General features: G+C 38.4%; 2 protein-coding genes across 6 annotated transcripts in view; both read left to right on the top strand.

The window, feature by feature from the left end:
* Positions 1-13,655, top strand: part of ZRANB3 (zinc finger RANBP2-type containing 3) — a 494,211-nt gene extending 480,556 nt beyond the window's left edge. Inside the window, exon 19 of the mRNA XM_062605938.1 lies at positions 13,638-13,655. The gene's annotated coding sequence lies outside the window, so the exon portion shown is untranslated. The remainder of the gene's footprint in view (positions 1-13,637) is intronic.
* NCKAP5 (NCK associated protein 5) overlaps positions 1-16,555 on the top strand; it is a 530,111-nt gene that overhangs the window by 70,404 nt on the left and 443,152 nt on the right. The window lies entirely within an intron of this gene.

Genomic DNA, 16,555 nt, shown 5'->3' on the forward strand with positions numbered 1-16,555 from the left:
AGCTACAGGAAAAAAAGCTTGTGAAAAAGTTAAAAATGTAATTACCTGGTTTGGAAGTCTGAAAAAAAAATGTTTTCACACTTCAAAACTCTGAGTTAAAGTAATTTTACTCTTTATGGTATGCAGCCGTTCTGCAAAAGGTTTTAAAGAGCAGCAGCATTGCGTTTTTAGTAATACTCTGTATGATAGATGCAGCTCTCTTTGTCTTTGCAGACTTTACTAACCACTGTAATTCTAAAAGTAATTGCATTCACATAATGACAACAATAGCAACAGAAAAAAACATTGTGAATCACATTAGGAATGATGGAAGAAGTTATCATTAAGTTTTACCTTTCATTTGGGCCTCAAGAACACTGAATTTCATTAGTATTAATTCTTTGCTAAAAAACAGTATAAGAGTGATTCTGCTCTTGATACTGGCAGTATCAAGTTTCCATTTGACTGTGTACAATATAATCCTGTAAAATGTATTTCTGCATTATTTGGCTGCAGAAACATGCAGCCTTTGAGGAGTGCTGTGAAGAAGTTTTCAATATAATGTATATTTTTAAAGCTCTAAGATGAGAAAGGCATACCTCAAATTGATTAGAGAACATCTTTTACAGTTAGAGGTGCTGCATGACCACTGTGAGTTGTACATAAATCTTACTTCTTTTTGGCAATGATTTTTGTATGTGGTTTGATTTATATTCTGAGACGCCAAGAGACTAGCAACATAAATCAGGAAAATGAAGCAGCCTAATATGCAATAGCTGGTTACAAAATTCATACTTGGTATTAGATGAAATAAAGTGTAAATTCTCAGATGATAGAGAACCGTTATCTACAGAGTTAATCCAGCTCTGTGTGCAGAAACGTGACAAGATGACTGTGCTGGTTCATTTGGGCACTGGAATCCTTGGGCAAAGTCTCGTCTCTGATGTTAATGGCCACTTGGCTTGCCTGGTGTCAGGGTTTTACCTTGTATCATGATACTTCCCAAGCACTTTTTAACAGAAGGAACAGAAAGATGTTTCAGAGCAACTGACCAGTGGAAAACAGGGAGCAGAGCATTAGGAAGGAGGATTTGCACAAAGGCTATCTGTGGAGTAGACTTTTTATGTTGCATGGTACCATCAACCTGTAGCAGTTGATTGTTAGTGGAGTCCTTCTCCAGGGTACATTACAAGAGACTTCTTTGCTGATAGGCTTGGCACCTCTTTTCTGCCTGTGGTCACAGATTATATTTACTGGGGAGCTGTCTGAGTGAGAGGGCTTCAAAACCACAACAGACTGTGTTCACTGGAAGTCCAGCAAGTAGTACAAGCCAGCAAATTCCTGTATGTGAGAGTCTATATGAGCTTTTTAGAGCTTATATAAGTGAACAGGGGCATCTCCCCCTCTTTTTCTGTTAAGGATAAGGAAGAAGGGGAGAGGAGGGAAGCAGCCTCACATGCACAGACATGCTCTTTTGTATCCCAAAACTATGCAAAGACGGATTTTGAAAGAAAACTATTTAATGACATGGAGGCAAACTTGAATTTGGAATAGCAGCAGAAGCAACTAGATTTTGTGTAACTGTGTATTGCCAGCAGTGTTTTTATAAGGTGATCATTCGTACTTAGCATTCTGCTACATCCATGCTGTTTCTAAATGTGCTTGAGGTCTTTTAGTTCAAAGGATACAAGGATTAACAAATGTTGCATAGTTAGCATTATTGTTGTTACACCATTACCTGGTCTTAGTCAATTGTAAAGGTGTCAACACCACCACCCTTACAGAAATACTTGTTAGATTTTAGCGTAAATCAAATTTGAATGTCTTAAGATTTGAACCTCAAAGCCAACAGTTGGTTATCTCCAGTTATTAAGACTGTCTCAAATCTGTACTGTGCAAATAAGGTCTTCTGGATTCTTGCCAGCTCTCTTGTCACATCTTGCTCTTTTCACTGTTTTGGCTCTTTTCAGGGCATAACCTGAAGACTAGTAGCAGCTTGAAATACACCAGACACAAAAGACTATTTGTAAGACAGAGAGAGATTTTCTTTCAATGATGAGATTTCAAATGATAGGTGTGGGAAACATCTCTCCCTCTTTCATTTTCCTCTTTTTATTTATATCTGTTCCATTCCCATTTCACCATTGGATTAGCAGGCTTTGTGCCAGTAGATCTATATTTTAGATATATACAATTGAAAACACCGTGGTCACTGAATGAATGAAAAATACACTCTGTGACTTGTGAAGGGCTATACCCATGCTTTCTCTGGCTGACCTTGTTGATGAGACCTGTTAGTCAGCATGGGAGCCATTTGGAAGGGCAAGAGACAAACAATTACAGGTTTATGTGCCTAACCTTACTGGCAGGCAATATCTTGGAGGCATTAATAAGATGTGAGATCACAAAACATCCGGAGAAATACCAGCTGACAAAAGGTAGCTATTTCTGATTCATAAGGAATAAATTGTGTCTGGCAACTCTGGAAATGGAGAAGAACAGTAAAAAATGAGAGTGGATTGGCAGTTCAAACAGACATGAAGAAGATTTGCAGCATCCATGTTCTGTGCAAAGATTTGCAATTACAGCTGGAGAAATTACTTTAATAGTCATGCTTAGATAAGATGACAGGCACTTGGTCTGGAAGTTTCTTTGTGCACAGTCTTTAATTAGCCTTTAATTAAATTAAGACTTTAATTCATCTTTAATCCACAGCTGATCTGTGCTCAGTGGGCTCTGATCAGTTCACTTGAACTGTAATATTTCTAAGAAGGAAGTATAAGAAAATTTAACAAGTTGGGACAAAATGAAGACAGTATGATCTTAATACTTTAGCTGAATACAGCCCTTCATGTATAGGGGCGTTTTGTAACAACTTGAACTTCAGAACAGACCACTTTCCCCACCTGTGTTGGGATCCTAAAAAGTGCATATTGTTTGTGTCCCCAGTAATAGCAAAATCCTATCACGGCTATCCTATCTCAGGAAATACAACCTCATGTAACCCACAAATGTCCAGCCAGAGGGGAGAAAGTTATGTAGCTGAGGAGATTATTCTGCTCTTATACTATATACATATACTATTCTGCAACCTGGAAAAAAATTCATATTGATGATTCGCATATGTATGTTTGCAACAGGGCTGAAATTAACATTAAAATATTAATTTGGATAAGTAGCTGATACTGTGCTACAGGGAATTTACTCTAATCACTTACCTGCTATTTTGTCTTTCTGGAAGAGGCTGCTGGAGATTTTCTGCAGTGTCCAGGAACCTACAACACAGTTCACCATCTATTCTCTCTTCTTATCACATGCTGTAATTTATTAAATGCCTTAATATCCACTGAGATTTAAAGTTCTGTGCATGCAAATGAGTTAGTATTATTTATTTCATCTTGTAGCTATTTGTAGGGAATTATTATGCTGTGTGCAAAGCACTGAAATGCCTGTACCGAGTTCTTATATAGGAGCTATGGAAATTAAAGCTGCGAGAAAGCAGTGTCTTCCTGTAGGTTTTCACAGATGTGTTCATAATGTGGATTCTCTGATTTTATACTAGTGACTTCTTGCTCTCCCCGGCTAGGACACGATTATGAGCAAGTAAACCTTGTCCATGCAGATTATTTAGCGTAGAAACTGAATGGGGGCAAATGGGTACCTGTTTTCTAATTTCCCCATTGACAGGTATTTCAGAGCCTGAGCTGACGTCCCTCTTCCCTCCCAGCTGTAGTCCTAAATCAGTAAAGTACTTGAGCATATATTTAGCCTTAGGTAGGTGCCTCAGTCCTGATGATTTTCACAAATTCTAAGATTTGTTTTAAACACATGTGTTCTAACTGCAGTTGCTTTCCTCAAGCAACTTTATAAATCCTAAAGTCTGAGCTTCAATTCCATTTTCCCTTCTGGAGGAGACCAGAGTTGCCAGGGTTATCTAGTGTTTGAGGGATGCTTCCCAGTGGAGGCATCTGTAAACAGAGCATGATGCTTTTTCTTTCTAGCTGTGAAGGATGAAGTCTTTTCTATAATGATAAAGTTTCTTCCATAAATTGTAGTAAACTAGTAAATCTCTTTTTCCCCTTGTTTTTTCTCCCAGAGAAAGGGTTAGATTTTTTTCTCCCAGAGAAAAAACATCTGCCTTTTGCAGATGGTTGGCATAGTTTTTGACACAGGAGAAAGCTTGTAATGATGCAATACAGAGATAGGAGGGCTGTGTGGTATAAAACTACTTCTGTATTTCTCCGTAAGAAATCTTGCATGCATCAGTGTTGGGGAAAGCAATTTCCCTATGAGCCACAGAAGGGTAGCGTTTGAGGATAAAGGTATTTCCTGAAATGATTAAGAGCCAGTGTTTGCAAAGCACTTCATTATCTTTGGATGGGCAAGAATGCAAATTTAAGAGCACTGGCAATGATTGCTCTGAAACAGTTACTCACAGCTATTGTATGCAAACAGCAAAAACCAGTGAGTGGGACTGTCGTTTAGATACAAATGTAATTTGGGAAGATTTTTTTTCAGATTATGTAGTTATTTAGTTCTGTTGGTGAAACCACTCACAGAAGGCAAAACAAATTTTGCATATTAAAGTTTAGTAGGTGTCAGTTCTGACCATGTGAAGGCTAATTCCACAAATGGTTGCTGTTGAGCATGATACTTCCCAGTAACATTGGCTGGACAATGATGCCGTAGTATGTCACTTGTATACTCAAACACAAGTTTTAGTTGTAGTGACTTCAAAATCTGTGGCACAATACCTATCATTTCAAAGCTCAGTCTTCCATTTTTGTTGGATTTATTCCTGGTTAAGCTTAGGCTTCTCCGTTTGTTCTCTACTTCATTATCTTTTATCTTTTTATAAGAACACTGGATGTCATTTTGTGTCATCATTACATCAAGGCAGAAATATCTTTTCTTTATACTGTGGAAAACCAACATAGTTATACAAATGCAGAGCCAAGATAATCATATGCTGATAAATAGAGACCTAAAGTGCCTCATGGACAAATAACTCCAATCCGAATTTTTTCTGCCAAATAGAAAATGTTCCAGCAAGTGAGGGTAGGCAAAAATACTGTAATGAATTATAAATGTGAAGTGCTAGCAAACTGTTCAGCAATGTGTTATGATGTTAAATATATAAGATATCAACATAAATTTTCTTTGAAAGTTGTATGCCAGTGCCATGATTTTTAATATAGAAACAGTAAGAAACCAATTGATTAGAATTTAAAGTATTTTATAACTTTTAAACAAAAAATGCAGTGAAACAGGTCTTCTCTCTGTTTTTGTGTTTTAAGACTTTTTTTATGTGAGCAAAAATGCAAGACTTCTGCATAACCAGGTATATTAGTGGGCTAGTGTAGGAACCGTACCCGGAAACTCTTAACAGGTGAGTTCCTTTTGCTTTACAGATATGTAATTAGTTCAGTGTAGTGCAGCATCAGTTAAGATCTGCCTCCAGATACCCTCCTAGGCTCAGTACCCCTAGAACTTATATTCGCCTTATACATTCATCATGATACAGTTGCTAATGGGCATACTGTAAACTTTACAAGTTGGGTCCTAAATTACTAATACATTCAGTATTGCACTTGCACATTCACCTACCATTCAAATACATCCCAGAGAGGTGCAGATGCTGCATTCAGAGAGAGACATTTGAGAAATACAAGCATGGATACTAGTACCAGAACAGGGGTGGCTCTTTACAAGGAAGTATCACGTAGTCTTTCCATAGATATAAAAATATGGGATCGGCCAAATGGACCCTCCATTTCTTGATGATCAAGGGTGAAGAATGGCTTTCTGGAAGATACTTGCTAACTAAAACATTTTGCTGACTATGTACAGAAGTGAGTGGGTGAAATCCTGGTTGTTACTTTTTTGTTGTTTTGTGGTGTTGTTTGTGGTTTTTATTTATTTATTTTCTAAATGCAGGTGTTAGATGAGATTATCTAATGGTCCCTTCTGACCCTAAGGCAAAGTGCAGCCTCTACTTGACAATATTCATTGAGCTCTCTCAAACCCTTTTTACCAGTCCTTTGGGGAAGGAGATTCCTAATGGGGAAGAATTTTATAGAGCAGAAAAGTGTTCGCCAGCAGAAATATTTGCTGTTGGCAGTTGATTTTCTGGGGAGGAGGGGAGGTTCACCAAGGTTTTCATTTGAAATGCCTTTTAAATCTTCATTAAGGGTGCCTGTGGCAATATTCAGGCATGTCTTTGTAGATTTTTCCCTGAAAAAAAAAGTAGCTTTTTTTTTTCCACCCCAAGGCAGAGAAACAAGGGTTTGCCTTTTATTTCATGGCAGAGGTAAATTTAATCTCATATTTGTGTCTTGGGGAAAAAAAAATAGGGGATATGACTAGCATCTGTCTCATGTCACCTTTCTTGGAAGCAATGCTTTCCAGCTTTGCTAAATTCATCCATCTCTTGAGCAAACTGACAGAGATTTAGAGAGCCAGAGCTGTATTTCTGTTAGGACTGTGCACTGCTCACTTTTGGAAATGATGGTCATTTTTAAAAAGCAGGTCTAGAAACTTTGATAAAAATAGCACAATATAATGGTGTGATTTGTAACCATGGATCAGTCATCAAATACACAACCTGCCAGATAACCAGGTATTAGTCCATTGTACAGGTTCCGCACAATTGCCAGCTGGCTCTGTATCTTCGAAGCAATCTGGAAAATTTAGGATGGCTTTTGGGTAGGAACACTCACAAAATGTCTGTAAGCCTTTTGCACTGTTTTTCCATTCAGAATTTAGAAATGATGATAGCTTTTTGGAAAATACTTTGCTTATGACCTGCTCCATTCAGTATGACACTCTGAGCAGAAGACAGTGCAAAGAGTCATGCTGTGGTGCACAACTGTCACTGAACTGCATGAATAGCGCCTGCATCAGCCTTTTGTCCCTGACCACAACAGAGACAACTGGCTGTCCCACGATAGGTACTGCTGCGGCGGGTTGTCCTCTGAAGAGACAGATGTCATAAACGAATGATATACAGCAGGCAGTGTGGCTTGTAGGGCTCGCAGTGGCTGCAACATCCAAAGGCCATATGTAGTGATCTCATTAGTTTCTTGATTGCCTCCTGCACAGGCTGTTGGAAATGTTTAAAAGTGCAAGTTCAAAAGGGAAAATAATGTATCATGTTTGAATTTTCCCCTTCAGTCATGCAAAGCAAACAGAGAACCTGCTGTGTTTGGACGCTAGAATTTTTAGAGACAAGGGCATACCTTACTTGTCTCTTTTATGACTTTGCGTCACACCATATTTCACCACTGCCTCCCATAGTCAGAGTCCAAAAAGATATTGAAGACATGCAAAATCCTTTGGGTATTTTCAGCCTGAGATATTTATGCACTTGGTTCTATTTCAGCCCCAGCAGATGTTTATTTTCTGCTAGGAATTTAAGGGAGACATCTTCAGAATTCCTGGGATGTTCAGTTTTAGATACAGCTATGAAGAAAAACACATGATGTTGGAAAATGTTTTATTGTATTCCTTTTTAGTGTTATTTATCTGTCCTCATTTTCAAATGAGTATTAGAGGGACAGACACATTCTGCATCTCAGTCTGGTTTACCTATAGACTACTTTGACAACTCTGGGAAACCTTTTGATCTCGTTGCTCAGCAGCACTTTGCATTGTCTTTACTCCTTGTTTTCATCAATGGGATGTTTCCTTCCAGTCCATTTTTCATATTATTTAACTACGGTTTCCTAGCTTCTCAGAAGAGCTTGTTTCTGCCTGAACTGGGCAGCCCTTTTATAGCAAACACCAAGTGGGAAAATTTTCCTGGGCAAGATTTTTTAGAGAGGCAACATTTTTGTTTTCAGCAGAATATATTCAATTGCAATTGGCAGCTTTGAAAGCATGGTAGACCATTTAAATTTAGCTGTTAAACCTAACACAGACACAAGCTGTTATATTTCTTACCTACAACTGAGTATCTTTAAAAATGATGCAAAATAAAAGCAAAAACGTCTTTGATGCTTTGATAAACAAAAGCATCAGTAAAGGTCTTTCTAATCTTATCCTTACTCCATAATTTACAAACTCACTAGTGCAAATGCAAACTATTATTTAAAATGTGTGATTAGGTATTAATTGTTGACAATAATTGATGAGAATTGCAGTCTGGAAAGATTTTTCTGTTTTGCCTTCATTGTCCTACTCTCTCAGATGGGTTTCCTACTGGGTGTTAAAGATAGTCTAAAAACTCGATTTTGGATTGGAAACTTAACTGTTCCTGGAGGAGAATGATATTTGATGGTTGATGTCCAGTTCAGCTTTTTTCTGAGTTTTGCTGTCTTTGTGTTTCTGAGTTCAGAATCACCATGGCCCTTATTGCCTTGCATCTAAAATCTGTCAGCATAACCCTGAATTATTCTTTTTGTTCTCCACAGACAGTCTTTCCAGAAGAGAACAATAATCCCCTTGACCCACTTTACAGTGCATTGCACTTTATCTCCAAATGAATTTATTATTAGTATAGGAAAATGGTGTGGGTTTAGTGAAATATGACAAATAGTTTTCTACCTGACATATTAATTCATCTTGTAAATGTTATACACATGTATCTAAATTGTGGTTGCAAGGCTTCGAAAACCACCCCAGTGGTGGGAACTTCTGAAGTTTTGTCTGGCTGGCGGAATGCAGCATAGGGTCCAAAACCAAGGGCTGGCACAGCTTTGTTTCTTCCATGTGGCGGTAACTGAGGTTGGAGTCACAGCCTTTGTGTGTGTATGGATTTCTGGTGGGATATACCAGGGCAACACATTAAAATTTGCTGCAGTATTAATAATTTCCTGGTTGCTGTTTCCACTTAAAGAAGACACCATCTATGCCTGTGACATAAGAATAAATAATTTATGTAAATATTTTCCAAGTGGAATTACTCATTATTAACACAGTTCTGAAGACAAATGCAAACAACATGTGTCAGCAAAAACATCATTTTTAAGGAATTCAGACTTCAAATCACATCATGATTCATAGAGCACCTGACTGATATTTTTTGATGCTCAATTTCATTTTTCTTCTTCACTAAATATGAAAATGTCTTATGGGCGTATTTCCTCTAATTATGGATCTGACTGATGCTATACCACAGATTTACCTGAAGGCTTGTGTTGTTGTCTGGTAAATTGGAAACACAGGGAAGGATTCCTTGGGTAACACGTCTGCTCAAATGTTGTGTAAGTGGAGGAGAAATGGAGCAGGTGGCATTAGGTTAAGAGAAACTGAACAGAGCTACAACAGGTCCATCTGAAATAAAAATGGGGGGTGAGATGGGAAGGCAAGCAGGACCTTTTTCACTGTGAAGGAAGAGCTGCAAGGTTGGTCTTCAGTGAAACCTGACTGAAGCTTGTGCATTAGTAGCCTCAGCTTCTAGTGCCTCAAGTCAATGGCTTCTTGCGTATGTGTAAGGCACTAGGAAGGTAGTAAAAACTATGCTAAAATGCAGTAGTTAAATCGTTAAGTAAATTCTGAATTCTCCTCTAGTTTACTTTACTGAGGGAAGGTTAGGGTTTTGGTGCAGGTTTGAACATCAAATCATTGGCAGAGGGGCAGAGCAGGACCTGCTGCTGTTCAGCTTCTGGTGCTTTAGTCTCACTGTGCTGCAAAAAGTACTTCTAAATTTTTAATTTTCTTCCTTAAAAATACTTTGCATTGATTCACATCAGTACAGTGATCAATTTTTATACTCTTTGGAAGGAAAGAAGAGAGGGGATGAAAAGTATATAATTAATTGCAAATAATCTTGTGTATAATGTTTTAAGTAACTAAATTTGGTTTAATTTGTTGTTTCCACCCCCCACCCCACCCCACCCCAACAAGTCTGCCATGCTTTGTGATACCTTCCTGCCTCAGGTCTCTTAAATCACAACTGAATCTCTTTTATGAGGCCTAGGGGAAAGTCAAAGGTTATGTTCCTTGCTTTCTTTTGTAAATATGTTACAGTCGATTTCATCTAGAATCTGGCTCTTTTCACAGCTGGTTGTTGAGGCTCTACTGTGATTTAAATCACTTAATATCCTGTCTTTTTTCTTTTTTGGTAATGTTTCTTTCTCTAATATGAAGAACACCAGCATTCACGTAGATGTAGATTTTAAAAAGTACATTCTGGTTTCATTGGACATCTAAAGTTATATTTCCTCTATAGGTCTGGTACCTGCAAAATGGAAAACAAAATGCACCAGCCTAAGTAATACATCAAATAATGTACCAAGTTTTATCAGATTTTTTTCCAACTCAAATAAAGCAGGAGGACAGGAAGTTATATTAAGATGAACGACAGTTATTACAGAGAAATATTTGACTGATGATACACTTCCCATTCTCTGAAACTCTTCGTGTTCTTATTTCTGTGAAGTGATTTTCTTCTTTATGTGCCCTCAGTGCTAATCTGTAAATCAGCTATCAGACCTGATTTAGAAACCCATAAAATAATGGCAGATTCATTTTATCATCTTCGTTTTGGTGCAAACTTCATGATTTGAGGAAGTCAGGAATTTTGAATAAAAATCATTGTTTCCACATATTTCACAGGCTCTGTCAATCTGAATACAAACATTTTGCTTACAGATTTGTGTTACAGTATGTTGTTTGAAATCAAGTTGGTAATGAAGTCAATAGAACAAAACAATATCCATCCGTTTCATGGAAGAATGCCCAGTGGCACTTCTGTGTGCATTTGGGGCTGCTTTACATACATCAGACATGCACTGCAACACTTACTCTTGTCTCAGTTTGCAGTAACTTCTTTAAGGTCTTTGTCTCTTGGGCCAAGTTCACAGGTTTATGGAGATAACTGATTTTCTAAACACAAAAATAGAAATTTGATGGTTTTGCTATTTGCAAAACAAGAAGAAAAGAAAAAAAGCACACTGAGAATCATCATGGTCTTGTGTGTAAGGTATTTACTAGCATTTGTGGGAATGATCTAAACTTCACATGCTTTGCTGGTTTTATCTACCAAGCTTGAATCAGGATCCTGTTTTATCTGCAGCTGAAGCTGACAGCTGGTGAAGGAGAATAAAAAACCTTTGGGGTTTTGGCCCATCATTAACTGCTTTATAGTGAAAACTTTTAAGTGTCTGAACTTAAAAATGCAATATGCGTCCTCCAGCAGTACATGTTTGTTCTTGATTCTTACGTCTTTCATTTTCTTGCCAGAGGGGTAGGTGTATTTGCTGTGCTGGGGAAATACAACTAAACTTGGCTTGAAACTTAACAAGTTGTACACTCTTTGCTTATAATTATTAAACCACAGATTAGCACATCTATCTTTAAATCTCCAGCGACCCTTAGACTCGGCTTTCTTCACTGGGATATGACATGAGTAGGTGGTGGAACAGAGGAAGCAGAACTCTTCATGCAGCAATGAGGAGCCCATCCTCCCTCTTATTCATCTATCAAAGACCTAGGTTCCATTTAGGTAATTGTTTTTTTGTGATAATGGTCTTCCAGTGCTCCAAGTTATTCTCTATAAAATATTGCTTTTTTTCCCCTCTCCTCTCCCAGATCAACTTTAATACTCTACGGTTTGGTAGGTTTTCTGCATCTTCTGTGAAATGACACTGAGTCCCACAAATGTCCAGTGATTTCTTCTTGTACAATCAGAATAAATAGAAATTATGACAGTAACTCCATGGCAGATAGAATCCATCCCACAAAACAGAATAGAAACAACTCAGACAATCTGGAGATCCTTGAAGGCCACAATAGCTCCTGTGCTGCATGGCATCACTTGTACAGGGATTCATAGTCCTGATCTTTGACAAAATGAATGCATACTCCTATTATATTTTCCATACAGTGTGTACCTTTTCCATATCAAAAGGTTGCTGAATTCCTGTAAATTCCCCACTGTGCAGCTGCAGGCTGCTGTAGACAAAAGGTGTTGCCATTTTCCTGGATGAATATAACTCGTTATTCCCCTACGCTCCCCAACAACTTGACTTGTTGACAATATCAAGATAAATTCCCTCTTTTTTTTTTTTTTTTTTTGAATGCTATCTATCTGGCATGCCCAGTCAACATCCATCTGGAGATTTTTAATTGGGAAGTGGCAAGTCTTTCCTTTTAATTGCAACATGACAGTAGAATAAAAATAGGGTATCAAATATGTTATATGTGCTATGGTTGTTAAGACTTATCATCTGGGTCTTAATTTACAACTACTTTTTGTGCAATAAAAGACAGAACTTGTACAATTTTATTTATTTATTTATTTAAAGAAAAGTAATAACCATATCATAGCAATCATATGTCAGGAAAAAAGTAATGTGATGCCATTGAGGCCCCATGCAGCCTAGTGCCCAGTTACTGTGAGGACTAAGTCCAGAGAAGAGTGGCAAAAGAACAGAACAGTGAAGTGCTCCCCACGTGCTCCCATGGTATAGACAAGTCAATCCATCATGAGTGCACAGCCTAGCATCTGGGAGATCCAGATGATACACACTGTAGTTTTCCTGTATCAGCAGTAGTGTCTCTATTGTTGCCTTTTAAAAGCGCTTTTCTAGTGAGGCCTCGGGCATGATTGAAGTGCTTGTTATTGCAATTGCTCTGGCTCAATCAATCAATCTTCATGCGTGATACAAGGCCAACCTCATCTTGGGCTCTTTATCTGCCCCTTCTGCTTGCAATTGTTAAGAATGCACTTGCTGACCTAAGAGCTAACAGTTCCTTTTATGTGAACCATATACATGTACTACTTAGTCAAGATGACACCTTTTAATTGTGATTCTAATTGCTCAACACAAAATGTTTGTTTTAACTGACTATATCCCAGTCAAGCTTCCATCTTGGTATGTTTATGACTGCTTTTTTATAACTTACATTCCTGTGGATTATTTTGCAAGCGGTCCCATGGGTGTGTTAAGCATACAAGCATCCTTGCAAGGAGTTACTACAGACCTGTAGCTATAATTCAGGTGAATCATCATCCTCTTTGTTGAAGTTTTGCAGCAAAATATTTGGCTGAATACAGGCAGGAGAGGTCTATTTAGGGTTCAGAATAAGAGCAACCTAGGTTTGTCATGCAAGGAAGAAAATTGCCTTAGACATGCAGTTCATTTGGATTTAATATGTCTACAGCTGAGCAGTATATTTAAAAGTTAAGTGCTGTTTTACTGTCAAAATACCCAGGGCCTGATTCACTGTCAATGTGTATCAACACAAGAACCTTAAATAGGATTTCTGGAGTAGAAAACTAGCGTAGGCAATCATTTGCAGGATCAGTGTGTTTAAATCTCCTTTGCAAGTGGAGAATGGTTAATGTGGCTTCAACATACATGGCTCTGACCTGGGTAGCTAGAGGATGTACTGACTCAGAGCATCACTGCTGAGGCTCTGGAAACTACAACTATAAACAAACCCCACATTTGTTCCTGCAGACATCCAGCTGTCCTTTCTCAGACCTGCACTATGAATATGCTTAAAAGTGCTTTGTCTTCAGGAGATGCGTTAAGTAATCCCTTACATTATTTTGAACTTAGATAAAACCCATCTGTGGGCTGTGTGGTCAAGAAGGCGCAGGGCAAAAACTGTCCTGGCACAAATCTCATTTGATCTAGTGAATGCTTATTGTCATCTTGGAAAAAGAAACAGAACAGAAAATCCAGCTGCCCATACTGTAGTACCTAAAGGCCTCAGAAAATGGAGGAATGATGTGAAGAAGGAAAAAAATCCTTAAACCTGAATTTGTGGTATGGCAGATTGAAATACCAAACTTCTGCTTTTTCCCAGACTGTGGCTGTTTTATTTTCATACTTTCTGTCACCCCTTTTGCCTTTTTCTTTCTGTTTGCTGGTTCATTGACCAAAATGCTCTCTTTCTGCTGGGAGTGTTTATGTATCATGTCCACTAATTTGAGTAATTGTAAATACTACTGTCCTACAGTGCTCTGTTTGTTCAGAATTCAACCGTGTAATTACTTGGTGCAGGAGGATTGACCGTATCATTCTCTGCTGTGTTCAGAAAGCTTCACTGGCTTTTGGAGGATAAGTGAAGCAATTGGAAGATCTTACAAATAATATGTAGAGCTCTGTGTCCTACTTTATGACATTAGATAGTTTGGATTTGATTACTAGTTATGCTGTAACTCTGTCCCACTCTCTTTCCCATGCCCCTGTGATCAAAGAAAATTCTGCTAAAATATCACCTATTCTCAGGAAAATCTAGTTTAGCATTGTGACTAGAATAGATTTTTTAAAGAATGGTATTTCTCATGTAATAAAACAATGTTCAGCTCTTGTATCTGCTTCCAGCGGGGGATTTCATGGATAAATTCCTTGTCTCTTGCTACTGCAGCCATTTGAGAAGGTTATCCCCTTTCTGCAGGGTGAGGAACTGAAAGAGGAGACAGTGACAGTAAAACTGAGGCTGACTGGCAGATGTCAGTTCTCTTGCTTCTACCTCAGCTCTGCCTTTTCAAGCTGTTTTTTTGCCTTTGCATCACCCTGGAACTCAAACCAACAGCCATACCAGCAGCTGCTGAGAGTGTAAGACTTCTGCACAAAGGTCCAGTCACCCAAATTTGTGCAATACACATTACAGCCATTCAGACCTTGCAGCCAAGGCCACCTGTAACTTCACTGTTTAAGTTCATATTTTAAAACATACAGGCTAGTTTTCAAAAGAAGTTTTCCCACTTTGCTTTAGTACAAGGAAATAATGCTGCAGTAGGCCTAAAGTGGATGTAAACTAATCAGCTCTTCACATTAATGCAGTCCAGCCTTCTTGGTTATATACCCTTGGTAGAGCCCATTACTGTCAGTCAGTTTTACCTGGTGAGGGCACTGAGCAGGCAGTCTGCCCTTCCATTGTCACCTGCAGTGGAGGGGAGGCTTTGCAGAATGAGCTTCTGTTCACTCCTTGCAGGGCTTCATCTTGGCAACTAGGCAGAAATTTAGTGTTCAAGAGGGACCTGGGGTTGAAGCACAGGCATCCCTTTCATCAGAGCTAACCATGAGGGTCTCTGTGGTAGGCATCACACTGCTGGGGCAGGGGTCTGTTGCTGGCTTGCTGCTTGCGTAGAAAATACTGACTGGTGGTACCTTTCCTTAGCACACTTTACTGTTAGGTGCTCTTTGGAAAACATACAGTAATAGATTACTTCCTCTGGTAGCTTTATGTGTAAAGGCTTTTCAGAGAACTGTTATTGCCAAATACTTTTAAGAGATGGAACCACAAATTAGAATCGAAGTAGGCAGAAAGATTTCTATACAACCCTGAATCTGTTCTTCAGGTACAAGAGGGACTGAGGTTTAATATGTGACTTCATGTTAAAGTCCTGACTTCAGCACATGCTGCTGTTTTGGGTTTTTTTGTTTTTCTTTTCAGTCTCTCTCCATGCATCATACTGACTACTGAGGCCAGGCATCACCTCAGGGATCTCACTCCAAACATAAAGTAACCAACACTAAGTTTATATAATGTTCAGTAATGTGGTGGCTGACACTCCGTTTTTGGATGTACTTTCTGTGCCTCCAGATAGTAAGTGGTGAGTACTGCCATAAAGAAATGAAGTTGTTAAACAACAAAGTTAAGTAACTTGCCCAAGGACACACTTTGAAGTGGCTGGTTCCAGGTGGATTTTTGTGGTGCTCCACTGAAAGCAGTACAGTTTAGCACGAGCAGAATGGATCACCTCTAGAATCTTTTAGCAGAGTGCTGCAAATTTCAGTTTTCTATACTAAAGAGAATAGATCCTGCTGGCTTTGTTTCAAGGGATTAGAAATTGAGTGAAATGGGAACAGGTGGAAGCAAATCTTCTTCCCAACTGTTACTGTATTTCTCCTTTGCTGTGCTGAGAGTCTGCAGTTGTATAATTGTGAAGACAATTTTAGACTCCTTTGTACTCAAAAATACAGTAAGTTATGTTTTACCTGTCCGTCTCTGGAGAAGAAAAGCTTTAATTAAGTCTTACTTTAATTATGTCCCATCTATACAGTACCTAAACGCATTATGAGAGTATGACATTTGCTATTTGCCTGCCTTCTGGGAAGGTTTGGATACTGAATCCTCTCATGCTGTAGAAAGTTCCAAGTGCTATTATTAAAAGAACATGTGAAATAACACACATTGTTATAATAATTGCTAAGTAGTGGTGAAAACCTGAGTGATTAAAGTACAATCTGGAAGTTTCTTCTGAAATAATAGAATTTGGTGCTCACAAGGAACTTCCCCAACACTGATGGTCCTAATGATCTGCTGGTATGGCTGGTGTCCTGGATCAGAGCCTCATTTCACAGAAATCAGATTTTTACCAGTCTCTTTGGTAACACTGGATTACCATAATGTGCTGTGCCAATACACAGTTTAATTAAAAAAACAAACGGTCTTTGCAGGTTGTCTTACCTTAATTAAGATAATGAGAATGTTGTAGTTTCTAATATTTATTGAAAATAATGTAATTGAAATGGACTTTCAGGCATTATTTTATTACAAGCTCTGAGTGCTGATGGCCAAGAGATTGGTAGGAATGTACATAAACAAAACATTCAGCTTTTTGAGGGGTCCTTAATCTCCTGTGCTGCATATCCATTAGTCTTTCTCGACCTGT

The sequence above is a fragment of the Pezoporus occidentalis genome, unplaced genomic scaffold (assembly GCF_034315485.1).
Source record: "Pezoporus occidentalis ecotype Australia unplaced genomic scaffold, CSIRO_AGI_Poc_V1 ctg12, whole genome shotgun sequence".
In the NCBI taxonomy this organism is placed as follows: domain Eukaryota; kingdom Metazoa; phylum Chordata; class Aves; order Psittaciformes; family Psittacidae; genus Pezoporus; species Pezoporus occidentalis.